The 14,164-nt window shown below is 40.5% G+C and overlaps 1 long non-coding RNA gene across 3 annotated transcripts; it reads left to right on the top strand.

The window, feature by feature from the left end:
• The first annotated feature begins 21 nt into the window (after window positions 1-21).
• LOC121307536 lies at window positions 22-11,072 on the top strand. 3 transcript variants are annotated; one of them, XR_005948358.1, is made up of 3 exons: window positions 22-52; window positions 1,018-1,143; window positions 10,116-11,072. It is a non-coding gene; the product is annotated as an uncharacterized LOC121307536 (long non-coding RNA). The 3 variants fall into 3 exon arrangements; XR_005948359.1 differs by lacking the exon at window positions 10,116-11,072 and adding an exon at window positions 8,620-9,209; XR_005948360.1 differs by lacking the exons at window positions 22-52; window positions 10,116-11,072 and adding exons at window positions 118-158; window positions 8,620-9,209.
• Window positions 11,073-14,164: the final 3,092 nt, after the last annotated feature.

Here is a 14,164-nt window from a genome sequence, read left to right as displayed (position 1 = left end):
TATTTGTTTTTTTAGCAGATGCCTTTATCCAAGGAGACTTACAGAGACTAAGGTGTGTGAGCAATGCATCAGCTGCAGAGTCACTTACAACAACGTCTCACCTGAAAGACGGAGCTCAAGGAGGTTAAGTGACTTGCTCAGGGTCACACAGTGAGTCAGTGAGTGAGCTGGAATTTGAACTGGGTTACAAGCCATTTTCTTTAATCACTGGACCACAGAACCTCCTATTACAAAACTATCAAAGCACATGGGGGTGCTTAACTCAGAGCAAGTTGTTGGTGTCTGAAAAATATAGCGTTAAACAACCCCATGTGTTGTTGCAACTGTTTGAATAACGTACCTGTAATTTTTCTTTTCGCTGTTCACATCTTGACAACTTTTACACTTTTAACTTTAAAGTCTGTTTTCAAAGTTCTTTTCAAAATATCCGCTCTAGTGCAGTGATAGTGTAAGGATGGTCTAACAGGTAACACAGCAGTAACCATCCAGGATGTAGTACGGAACAGAAAAGCCAGAGCAGTTGTTGGTTGTTTTTGGGTGGGGGGGGTTTTTAATTGCTTTTTCTGCAGTGATTTAGAGGACAGATCTCAAACCCCAGTGCACTAGAGCGGACATTTTGAAAAGAGCTTTGAAACAGATTTTAAAGTTATAAGTGTAAAAAGCAGTCAGGATGTTAACAATGAAAAGAAAAATGACCTACCTACTAATTTAAGAGAATTGTCATATTACTAATTATACTAACTGGATGTTTTAGTTACTTAAGAGTTTGTTAAATTAATACAGGTATACAACAGTATAAACTAAATCAGGTCTACTTTTATTTTTGTTTATTTACTGAAAATGAACATGACAGTTTACATTTTTTTGTTTTTTAAAAAGATAGTTTACCCAAAAGGATTTAAAGAGAAACAAGCTCACTGTTAGGGTTTCACACAGATAACACGCAAACAACAAATATATCACCTGTTCATGAAGTCTATGCTCGCATTTCATTCTCTGACTCCCTTGTCTCATCAGTTTGAAATGGATACCCAGGCAGTGTGAGAGTCTCACAGCAGCAAAGTATTTCTGTTCTTCAAGAGCCTGTATGGTACAGCGGCACAACTGTGTTTAACGCAACAAAACAAAACCTCAATGTACAAGGTAAAACTTTATTCAGCTTGGCTTTCAAGAGCGCATAGTTTTGGTCACACCCAAAAGTGCATTTGTGCACTAGAAATGTACGGCTTGCACGAAGGTACATGCGACTGGGCTTGCAGCTGGGTGTTGATTCTTTGCTTCATTGTTACTCAAACAGTTGTGTTTAAAATTTGATGCAGCGACTGTTGCTACAGTAATGCTTCCTAATTGTTTGAGGTTTTGTCAGTCCAGTTTCTCTAAAACTTGGCACCCTGAATAAACTGTGCAAACAGATTTGCTGAAATAATACAGTTTTCTATTTCTGCCCCAGCTATTCTTCTCCTGTTCACTCGAGCCCCGAGCAGAGCTCAGAGCTTTGTTTGTAAACTGGGTGGAACATGGTTTTAAAACTCAACTTTGTGTCCTTTTATTTTTTTTAAGCTGTCAGGCTTACAGATATAATAGCTAAGACAAATTTCCATGAGTTTAGCATCAGTTTTGCATCAATTTCACCATGAGACTACCCCCTCCTTCCCTCCTTCCCTCCTGCATACAAAAACACAGTAACTATTGTCCCAGACGATGGGTGACCAGACTACACTGCAGGGTTTAACTCTGATCACTCTTCAGTTTTCATTTACTACTACTATTAGCTATACCAGAAATATCGGCCACGGATTCGTTCAGCACGTTATTCATTTCCTTTGTTACTTGGAAACGTTTAGTTTTCTTACATTCTGTACTGGGTATCTTACTAAATAAAGCAGTGTGGTTTAACCACACAGATTCTGAATGTCGAGTTTTTCATGGAGTGGACCCCTATATTGTGCTTTCATGTTGTTGTTTTTTGTGAGTTTGGCACAATCAGTAAGTGTGTTTCTTAAAGCATGAACGTTGCAGTTCAGTTCACTGCAGATTATATTTGCTCACAAAGAAATCCCTGATGTTTAGATTGCGTGCAGCGGAGCTAAAAACAACTGCAAGGTGTACATGGGCTATCCAGGATGAACGTGCAAGTGTTTAAGGGACTGACCCAATGAAGCCAGTCCAGATTACAGTAGTCTTTGCTGGGGCTGGGGCTGGGGACTCGTGGGGGGTAGGGTGACGACTCATCAGCTAGTGGTGTCAGCTGATCACAGTGAGTGATTAACCTGAGTGACTGATTCCCGTAAAATGCCTTAGGCGCCGTTCTGATTTAAAGTTCAGAGTGCCATCGATCATCCCCCAGCTCTCTGCATGTCTGCTGTGGAAAATGGATGTGATTTTCAAAATTTAATATCGTTTGCTCGGGGAAACCATTTGCATTTTACCATCCCCTTCCAGAGACAGGCCGCATAAAGGAGCGGGGGAGAAAAATAATAACAAAAAAAAAGCCATGACTCTCTCCATCTCTCTCTCCATGTTTTGCGTTCTTTCTTTTTCCTAGTCCTTGGTTATTTTAAGCTTTAATAATCTCAATCGTGTGATGCTTAAGAGGCATGCCCTGTGCAGATTTGGGATGCTGCTGACATGCAGCTGCACACGATGTTCTGGTTATTCATGCAAACAAAAAGAAGCACTTCAAGCATCAGAAGTGGCTCGGATTAACGTCAGCGTGTCTTTTTCTCTGGTCTCTGGGAATGTTTCAAAGTGGAATTCTCTCTCTCGCTCGCTCTCCATTTGAATATACATTTGAAAAAGGAAAACTGGTGTGTACCAAAATTATTCACGTTGCGTACCTACATTACCTATAATATATATACACACACACAAATAATGCATTGTCATTCTGAGATTTCATCCTTATTACATTATTACAGCTAGTATGTGCGTATTCCAAATTGAAGTATGTATGTAATGTAAGCAAATAAACAAAACATCTTCAATATGTAAAAAAAAAGATCCTGTGATTTAATGTTGTTAAAGCTAACAAGAGGTACTCAGATGGATTGAAAGAAAACTTGGTTAGCACTCCTTTAAAAGGGAAGGGACAGTGACAATATTGCTAATAAGAGGTATGAGAGGGCATTTTTCAAACTTTCGTTAGTTTATAATATTTCTAGAGCTCATAAGAGGTAAACAGATTTGGTTTAAAACTTTGATTAGCACTCATTCGAAGGGTGATGGCAGTTATAATATTGCTAGCTAAAAATGGATTTTAAAAACTTTGTTAGGTGCTCCTAATATTGGCAGAATGTTTGTTTATTTTTTATAAAGCACTCCTTTAAAGCTGTACAGACCTTGCTGCTTTTTTTGGCCTGTCCCCAACATTCCATCCTTTAAAAAAAAAAAAAAAATACATTATGGACTCCATCTTTCATTGTAGACAGCTGAAAAAATGAGCTTTTATAGAAGGACGAACATGACAAACAAAGGAGACTTTCCATTGCAAAGTGATGATAGCTAAACATACCACACTGTCCCCTTCCAGGTGCACCCAGCTTTAGCCTTGATTTGTAAACATTTTGACTGAATTTTATAACAAATGTGCACTAATGAACAATTGTATGTTCTCCCCCCCACCCTTCCCCCTTCAAATAAAAATCTAAAGTGGTTCGGACAGCATAGTGGTGGTTTTAAAGTTTCCTTGCTAGTGGAATTGAAGCCCGATTTGGATGCTGGTGTGTGGTGTGCTATGGGTTTCTCTGTCCTGGGCCCCCCTCGCTTTTCGATTTGCTACAGTGAGAAATGTGCCTATATTCTGCTTGGCTCGTTGTAACAAGCTTGGCCGTAAGCCTACGGTAGCTTTTGAATAAATTCAGGAAAATCCTGAACCATCTGGCTATCTCAGTCCGAGCTTCAGGAGCAGAATTTCTATTCGGGTACACAAACCCAGAGCTGTCACATGTTGCAGTGCCTGGCCTGTCTCTTCCTGTGTGGCAGGGCAGGGCTCGCTGTGCCCAGTCATGGTGATAGTGTTTCTGCTTGATCAGATATCAGGGCTGTTTCCTCAGCCCAGCTGTGTGTGTTGATCTGATTCTGCCGAAAGCTGTTGGTGCTGACTCTGACTTTAAGTGGCTCAGTCAGCGTCATAATGTGAGTGCACCGCTACTGGAAACCAGTCCTCGCACTGGTCAGGAGATGAATTGAAACCAGATCAAGTTGACTAGACAGTGATGGCGTCATTGGCCATTGAAGACAATTAAGAGACTTCTAGTCGAAATGGTTTCTGTTTAATTTGTTGCGTTTTCTAAATGACGGACTACTGAGTGTTTAGTAGTTGTTGGATGAATTTCAACGACTTGAGTAACAAAGGACACGCACACACACACACGCACACACACACACACACACACACAGACACGTATGTATATATATATATATATATATACACACACACACACACACACACACACACACGATAGTTGTGTTGGCAGGGATTTCTCCTACCATGACAAGCTGGGATACACTAAATACTAAACCAACTTTTAGTAATTACCACACACACACAAGACTGTTTTAAATGTGACACACACGCGCAAACACACACACACACTTAGACTGGACTGTATTGTGCTCTTCTTCCTCAATAGTGTTAGTGTATGTGGGGGGATCTTCGCTCTCTCTCCCCCTCTCCTCCCTCTTCCTGAAGAATAATGATGTTGACTCGTTGTGTCTCTGAGACGACGATCAATCAATTAGAAGATCGATACTCATCCGCTCAACACCTCGGGAGGAGAAAATAGCTCGCTGAAGCACTCCAATCAATTACTTTTCACCTTTTAAATAGCAGCGGGTTAAAGGGTGCAAGAAAATCTTGCACCTTCCAAGTTTTCTTTTTTTTTTCCTCCCATGACATTTAGCGAATGCTTATTTAAAAAAAAAAAAAAAAAAATTATTTAAAGATTTAAATGACACTACATAATCTGAAACATTTACAGTATATCCTGTGGCATTAAAAAGCAGAGTGGTAGAATTGTAATGGATTTTATTCCTGGACTGCTGCATCTATAGTGCAGTGGCACAGATTATGTCAGTTGGCATCATAGAGACAGCTTTGAAGACCATTGTCCTTGAGGGTTTTTTTTTCTTCTTTAACAGAAATTACTCATTATCAATGATCATTTGATCTTTAATTCCATTAAGGTTTTGAAGGTTAAAAAGTTTAAAAGGTGAACAGAAGTAAAAGAAAAAAATTCTGAACGGTATAGTATTTATTTTATCCCAGGGATGGAAATAATGTATAACGGTTTGAGTATTTCCTGATTTCAGAGTTTTTATTATAGGATGCGAGTTTTCTTGTTTTTTATTTTAGCGGTGAGTGTCTGGAGCCATCCAACTGGTAAGGCTGTCAGCACTTATCCATGCGTCTCACTAATTCCAAATGTGGAACTAACACAAGCCAACTGAGGAGCGCTCTTGCATTCCTCTGCGGCCGACTGTGGGCAACACTGCACTGGAAACACAATCAGCTACAGATTTAGGGTTTGCCACACGTTTTCTAAACGCTGTCAGTGATCCTGCAATCCTAACCCCTTGTGCATAGAATTGTGAATATAGACATATACACACACACACACACACATATATATATATATATATATAATCTCTCAAAAGAAACCTATAGCCTAATTCTTATAACTCTATAATTCTAATAACCTCTCTCTAAAAGTGTGTCTGTCCAATGGATCTGCATTGGACTAGAGCTTGTCCTGGCTTAGAAAAGTCTTTGTAAATATTTCCAAATAGTGACTGTGCAGAAGGCTACTGTTAAAAGAGACAGCAAGACAGAGAGAGAAGGGAAGAGTTAGTGTCTTGTATCTGAGCAATTTTTTTGATTAACCCAGCTGAGGAAACAAAAGTGCTGAATCATCATGTTTTCAGTGTTAAAAAGAAGAAAAAAACCCTTCTATATAGCCATTCCATATCATTAATTGACCTCTGTATATATTTAGATTTTAAATAGACAAATTGGTCGCAAAATTAACTTAACAATCTGTTAATAATTTTCTTTTAGTACATGTTCTTGTACAGCCTTGCTTGATGTATGTTTTTTAATTAAAACCTATATATTTTTTCAAAAGACATTAAGAAATTAGAACATCGTTTCAGCAAGAAGCTTTTGAGTTATAATACAAAATTAAGCTTTTTACCAACTTGGCAAGCACTAGTTGGATTGATTTTAAAACATGTACACACGCCTTCATAATGCTGGGGTAAGGAAACCCAAATAATTGCAGATTGTTATAACAGTTTCGCCTTTTGAAAGCATTATCATTAGCACACTACAGTGCCACTGTGCTGCATTACGCAAACACCCGTCCAAGTTTATTTCTAGCTCAGTTGTTATTGTATACTCAAGGGGGGTCTTCAGGCAGAAAGATAATTTGAGGACCGGCTGCACTTCACTCAGGTGCATGTACACTGGCATTTCAGATTATCACAGCGTGACCTTTTCAAGGAACAAAAATGTCACGGCCATCATGTCTTAATGCCTGAAGCCGGGCTTGGCAAAATGTCTTTTATCTTCACCGTGGTTCATACATAACCAGCGCTATCATATGAGGAATGTTGCCTTTGGCAACACTGAACACACACACACAAACACAGACACACACACGCAAGCACGCACATCATGCAGAGGGGCAGATGTTTTGCCTGATGCTAATAAAGAAGCATTCAGAACTGTGCATGTACCCCTGTAAAAGTTTACCACGGTATTTTCTTGCACTGCATTTTTGCAGTTTTACACTCATGCTTTTCTTTATGGGGGGGGGGTGTACCCAAGCAGTTTTGAGAAATGAATCTTTTATCCAATTTTAAGTGCTTGAAGCAAAGTTCCATTATTATATGAATCATATTTACATTTCAATTGAGGCAGATACCCACCAGATTAGACAAACAGGAACCCTCTTAGAATCAGATTCACAGCTTAACATAGTCTCTACTAAAATTGTCCATATTTTTGATATTTGAGTAGTTGTTCTCGTGCTCTAGCTACCTGCCATAGACATAGTGCAACCTAGGTTACATCAGCCAAAGTGTCTCTTAATCAGTAAGAGCCAGTGCTGTCTAGTGCTGAGCAGTACAATACCAGTAATACAAAAATACACTTGATCCTTAACTAGATAGCACTGGCTTCACTTTTACAAAGACAGTTTGCTGATCTAGCCTGCTTTAGATACAGCTAAGGCTGCCAACTGGGACAGAAGAGTAGCTTCTGAACGCCGCTCAGGGCACCTTCACACAGATGAGGATAAAGTAAATAATTTAGATGTCATAAAAGGTAGAAAGGGACAGTACAAAAAAACAACCCTTTTGTAATGCTCTAGCATGGTGTTATTCCAGGGTTTACAACTGTGGCTCGGACAGTGAAGCCTGGAATGACTCTTAAGCACTATGCACTGGGAGCTGAGCTCTTGTCACCCCTCAGATATACTGAAGCAGTTAAGCTGACCAGACACTAAGCTGCAGCTACATTGGGGAGGAGCTTGTTTTTTCTAGTAAAAGGGTTTTTATTTAATTTAATTAATTTATTTATAAATGTTTTTGGATTATTGGATTACTGGTTTCAATGTGAGTTCAAGACACACCTGAGCTTGTTACCTATACACTGTGGCTAATCAAGCTAATAATAATAAAACCTGGAATGGGTGAAACTGCTCTGCAATAGGAGTCTTATTTCCTACGTGACTGGGTTTTTTTTTTTTTGGTTTTATGTTTTTTATATAAACACCGTTTAGCCATCTCTCCCCCTGTGCTGTTTCCCTGTCACTGATGTTTAAAAAGGCTGATTTCCCATCTCGCTGATCTCAGGTAGAGACGAGGGTTTACGAATGTCGAAGGAGGCATTGCATCGTGTTCACAGCCTTATCTAGTCGGGAGCACTGCGGTGAAACGGGAACAAATCCCAGAAAAACAGATCTAATCTGAGCCTTGTATACTAAATCACACCCCTAAAAGCAGACTTGCACAGTGGGGTTCCCCTAAAGTGAACTAATACATGATCGCTGGGCCAAGTTCAATACCACAATCTCCTTTACTTCACAGATATCTCAAATTTTTCATATTAAGGTTTACACAGTACATTTAACATCTCTAGTGCTTGCAAATTAATTACCAAATCTAGTCCTGTAAGAGGAAGGGCCCAGGGGTGGGGGTAACCTACTTAGTATCACACTTAATAATTCATTAGTGGAATCCAAGCCAGTGAGCATGACAATTAATTACTGCATCTTGGTTTGCTTCATTGGGTTTCTGCAGATTTCCCTTTTACTCGGATGCGTCCGTCAGTCTTCTGATCATACACTGAATGTTTAAATGGTTCACATATGAAAACAGGTTACAGCAAGTTAAACTAGAATTATGCCTCTGATCACATGCCATGATGGAAGCAGGGTTCTGTTCTCATAGCGGTTTCAGCCAGTCTAGGTTTTACAGTCTGTGTAGATAAATGTTTGTGTGTGTGTGTGTAGATAGATAGATCTCTCTCACACAAACTTGCATTGCATTATGGTACAAATTAGTACAAGCTCTTTCATATGGTGTCTTTCACACCAGTGTTACCTCATTTTTTTACAGGCAATCAATAAAACAAAACCAATAAATGGATCTCCGTCCTATAAAGAGCGCCGCCCACCAGGGTCCTCCACAGCCTGCTCTGAGGGAGGGACGGGGACGACTTAAACAAACCTGGCCCAGTGCTGCCGTGGAAGTGTAGAGATTGAATTGAACAGTACCAGACAGCAGCTGGCTTGAACAGCTCCCTCTCTGCCAGGCATGTTTTATGACGCAGGCGAATACTTATGAGAGTGCCTCACGGGACCAGTATGTTTTTAAAGCAGGCGAATCTGACTTTGTGGTGGAATGTGGCAGGGCGTTTTGCAAAGAGCAGGGGACATAGAGTACAGGGGGCTTCCGTTTAGAGTCAGCTGGACACTTTTTTTCCAGTGCTGTTGTGTGTAGGGTGGTGGGTGGGAAGGGATCAAATTTCTAACGCAGCGATGGTTTGTAATTTATTTCCTATTTCTTATTCTCTTGCACATAGATCACTCTATATGAGTTGTTGTCCAGGGCTGTATATTGTAACTGCTTGGCTGGAATTACATGTATAGCAGGATGACTGTATTGAGGGTATATTTACATGGTTTGGGTCGGATTTGTAATGTTGCAGGAATGGAAATAAGGCATTACATAGCAGTTTGATCCATTCCTGGTTTACTGTTAGTTTAATCAGACACACCTGAGCGTGTCACCTATACACACTGGCAAGTAATAGGAGTCTTTCCGTCCTTTTGTTGTTGTGTAATAAATAAAAATCTGTCTGTGTTCTGATTGGCTAAAAAGACCTTGTCTGTTGTGTGAAGAAACTTTGTTCTCAAAGTAGTTTTTTTTCAGTGCTGTGTTTGTGAGAGAACCCCAGTAAAGTTCTACAGTGACTGGGTTCATGAGTAAGAGCCGGTTCACTCTGTTTAAGAGCTCCAGCTACAGGAATCTCCCGCTCCTGAGTAAACTCCATGTAGTCTACCAGCAGCTTGTTTCCAAGAAAACAAGACTTCCAGCTCCAGCCACCCCCGTCTTCTCTCATTTTAAATGTTTTATTAACTGCTTCAAATGGTAAGTGGCCCTCATGCTTCCCGTGAGCGGATCTGTTTTAATTGCAAATTCAATTCCAAGACCATAGCCTGAGCACTCTCCAGGAGGGAGGACGGGGTGCATTTTATTGGGAAATCAAGTTGTTCTACACAGTAGTAATTTAACGTTTTTTTTTTATTTATTTTCTCCATTTTAAAGTAAATGGCCCTATGCAAAAACCTTTAACTCACAAGTCATGCTGGTCTATTTTAACAGGGCTGCGTTACAAAAAGTAGCATCCTTTAAATGTTCTTCAGGGAGTTTTAACCTTTCAGACATGCTGGAAGACTGCATTTATTATTCAATGGATGGAATTTTACATTTTTTGGGGGGGAAATACTCTTTGGGGAGTATATTACAAAACAGCTGTGCCCTGCTCAAGTATAATGATGATGCATACACACAGAGCCCCCCAGATCTAACTCTCACTGTCTCTTCAACAGGCCCTCCTCCTGTCTGCAGAGTGGATTACAGTAACCTGGAGAGAGGCGCAAGCAAGGGGGGCAGTCTGGATAAAACTGTAAAGTCAGGACAACTCTGAGCACAGCACACGTCCGGCAGCACCTTGTGAGCTCAACACAGACCGAGAGATAACAAGGGACCGGCAGAAAGAAAGTAAAGAAAAAGAGGAGAACTGGGGGAGTTTCTTTGTGGGTGGAGCTGCTGGCAAGTTTTTAGGACCCACTCCCCCTCCCCCCAATCTCATCTTGCCATTGCTGTTTAATAATCCGGCATCACAGGGGACAGCTTGGCCTGGCTTGACTTTACCAGGGAACAAGTGTTTTTTTTTTTTTTTTTCTTCTTGTACAGGGTTTTTTTTCACTCTCACAAAAAAAAGTGGGCGTTTCAGGTTCATTGCTGCTTGTACATAATTTTTTTCTTTTTTTTTTAAATAGCAAAGGAGTGTACTTTTTTTTATTCCTTGTTGTTGTTTATTAATATTATTATTATAAACAACAAACCGTATTTAACAGATACAGGATTCACGCTAGAACTTCACCTGCAATCGGACAGCACGTTTCAAAACAAGGATTATAATTAGACAAAAATATATATATTTTTTTTCTCTACTGACCAGCTGATCTGTGCACTCATGTAGTGTTAAAAGCTGCACCACATTTTTTATTGTTTTTGTTATTATTATTACTATTTAATTTTTCATTTCTGTAAGATTTATTTTTTCCTCAATTTGGGAGGCAGTGGATTAAGTCTCGTGGGATCCTCCGCCATGGCGAGTAACAGCAGTTCCTGCCCCAACCCACAAGGGGGCACTCACCTCAATGGCTACCCCGTGCAGCACTACCCCTTCTTCTTCCCGCATGTAATTGGGGGTCTCTCACCCCCCGGCCTCGCCGCACTCCAGCATCAGCTACCAGTCAGCAGCTACAGCACTCCGTCTCCCGCAAGTAGGTACCCAACAGTGCGCTAAACTGCGCCCTTTACACTACTAAAATGGCATTTGGTTTTGCACTGAGCTCTGCTGCACAGTCAGCAATCAAATAATAAGTAACTAACTTCTCACCTGTTACTGTGCACATTGAAAATATTTTAAAAATGAGATTAAAATGAAGTAGGGTTTGAAACCCGCACTAGCCCTGTACCTAGTCTTGGATTTCTGAACTTGTTCAGGTATATATGGACAACGTAGCTCTGGGCAACTTACAGGCAGGCCCGCAGGTGCTCGGCCAGTCTAAAAGGGTCACTGGTGCAAGGTGAGCCGAGGACACCCTGGCAGACCTAAGCCCTCGCCACCTGGGCGGATCTCTGCCAATTTTGCGCCACCCCCCTAACATAAAAACGAACTGTCGACCTTGATGCTATAGAGCGCATCCTGCATTCCACGCAGAGTGCCTTTATCGCATGCGCCACTCGCATTACTTTGAACAATGTAGTCCTGTACTTTGTTTCCCAAGTACTGTATGTGGTTTGTTCTACCTCCCCAATTGTTTGATTTCCTTGGTGCTTTAGTAAATAAACCAAGGCATGCTCGTTTGAATATCAAGCATAGTGTGGCAGGTGTAGCCAAACTCTCAATTGAATAAATAGGAGGGTTTAAGATCCTCGAAGGATGTGAGTGACTGCTGTATTTTAAACTGTGAAGGTTATCTGGTGTAACATCAGAGCTTCAAATGGAAAAGTGTATCAGATTGTGGTATGGAAGAGCAAAGCTGCACTTAATGAGTCAGTTCAAGTGTATCACAAGTGCTCTCTCTCTCTCCGCCTCTCTCTTCTCTGCCTCTCTGTCTGTCTGTGTGTGTGTGTCTCTGTTTTACAGAAGGAGAGCAGCTCATTCTCCGGGCCGATCAAATCCTTGGCTTACTGTAGAATTAGGACACTAAACCCCTCTATGTGGTTATTTGGCCAGATCACCACCATATTTTACTAAAATAAATGCAGAGGGTTTTTTTTTTTTTTTAATGTTACAGAACTAGTCATATATTGGCACTCACAACAAGTGTGCCAAAGTTGTTACCAGTTTCGTAACAGTTTTATTTTCCTCTCGCAAACAGAAACGCACTTTCCTTGGCCCGCGATCCTTGATAAATCTGGCCCCACTTGATGTGCTTTGTAGCTGTGCTGCTGCTCCCTTCAGTAATAACTGAGATGTGTTCCCATTTGCAGGGATGGAATTTGCATAGCAGTTTTCCCCTATTCCAAGTTTTAAGTTTGCTGTAGCAAAAGCATAGCTAAGTGTAATAAAGCACAGTGAAAGCAGAGGTAAGCATTGTAAAGCACAGAAAGGTATGGTAAAGCATATTAATCAACAAGGATAAACTACGGTAAATGCAGAGTAGAGCCATGGGAAAAGCATGGTGAACTTTAAGCGAGCTGCGGTTGCACTTCATCCTGGCGGTTGCTACTGTAGCAGCAAACAAACAGCTTTCCAGAATTTATGGCTTCTGCCGTCCGAGTTCTAAAACCTTTTGTTTAAAAAGACAATGGTATTGGGGAATGCAGCTACTGTGTGACACAGTCTGCTTTCAGAGCGCTGTGGCTCTGTGCCACGGGAGTTATTAAACTACAGGACTGGCACCCCAGGAGCTAAGAACACTCGCTAAACGAGCACTGTTGTTTTGGGATCAGTTAGATTTATTTACTTTTTTTTTTTCGCCAAATTATTTTTGTTGGTTCAGGTTACACATGGCACCTGAGATTGGATTTTGGTGGGTGGGATGGACTAGGGTTACCCAAATCGTCCACAAAAAGAAAATAGATTTCTGGCATTTGTTTTTAATCCAGTTATACTGCTTAAAAACCAGCATTACTTAGCTTGGATAATATGGGTTCTTCTTTTCCTTAGCAGTGCTGAAAAACCAGGCTTTCATGTCAGCTTGGATGCATATAGGGAAATTAAAGGGAATGTTTTCTGCAGTGTTTCTCATTTCTCTCCGTTATATATATATATAAATATATATATATATATATATATATATATATATATATATATATATATATATATATATATATATAGTAAATATAAAATATAATTTTTTTTTATATTTTCAGTGTCTAGTGCTAGTGTCATCATGAATAAAATGTAATCCTACGGCAAGTCAGGTATTACTTCACGTTTTTGACTCGGGTAATTTGATTACTTTAGAGTATTTCACTGCACTGGAGAATCGTATGGCTTGATTCTTTTTGAACATTTCACTGCACCAGGGAGTCACGTAGTTGTAGGTGGTCACTGCAGGTGCAGGGCAGTGCCTCTGTTTGCAGTAGAGCTGGAGCTTGTCAGGTGAGACAAAGACACTGAAGGCTTCTTTGTTGCAGCTGTACTTTGTGTTTTGTTTTTAGAGTAAGCCCCTCCTGTCTGCAAACCCTCTCAGTAAGGTTAGGTAATGTGTTCAGCCAGCCACCACCCACCAACGCATAGCAAAGCATGCAGACACAGCCCAGTGCAGCTCTGGAGAAGTGCAAGGTGAAAATTAAAAGGAGCTTCGTCTGTCGATTTTGAACACCCTGCATCCGGAGCATTTCTACAGCACTGTGGAATCACGCTGGTTTGTGTTTCAACCTATCCTTGGTTATCCCGGGATTGCCCCTAAAAAGCAGTAGTTGATGCTACCCAGGGGGATTCCTCAGGTCTGTAAAATACTAAAAAAAACAAAACACCTCTGGCTTATTAGGGAATAGGCTGATCAAACCAACCTTGATGTCAATTAGAAGTCACTTCCCCGTTGGAAACTGTTAGCAACAACTGCACTTGTAATTTTGCTGAGAATGTAGGTCTCACATGTCAATAATAAAGCATTCAAAACTTTTAAACCATAGCAGCTTCTACAAAAACAGATTAAATGCGTTAATATCATGTTTTGTGTTTTTTTTTTTTTAATTTTAGATTTCATGACATTGTTTCTAAGTGTTCGGTGCGTCCCTCTGATCAGGTTGAGTGTGTACTTTCTCTTGCACTCTTTGTACGACAAACCTGACACCAGCATGGAGTGTGCGAGAATTAAATACTCTCGACTGGGTTAGAAACAGCCACCCA

The sequence above is a fragment of the Polyodon spathula genome, chromosome 57, assembly GCF_017654505.1.
Source record: "Polyodon spathula isolate WHYD16114869_AA chromosome 57, ASM1765450v1, whole genome shotgun sequence".
NCBI lineage: Eukaryota > Metazoa > Chordata > Actinopteri > Acipenseriformes > Polyodontidae > Polyodon > Polyodon spathula.
This window is presented reverse-complemented; position numbering and strand designations above follow the sequence as displayed.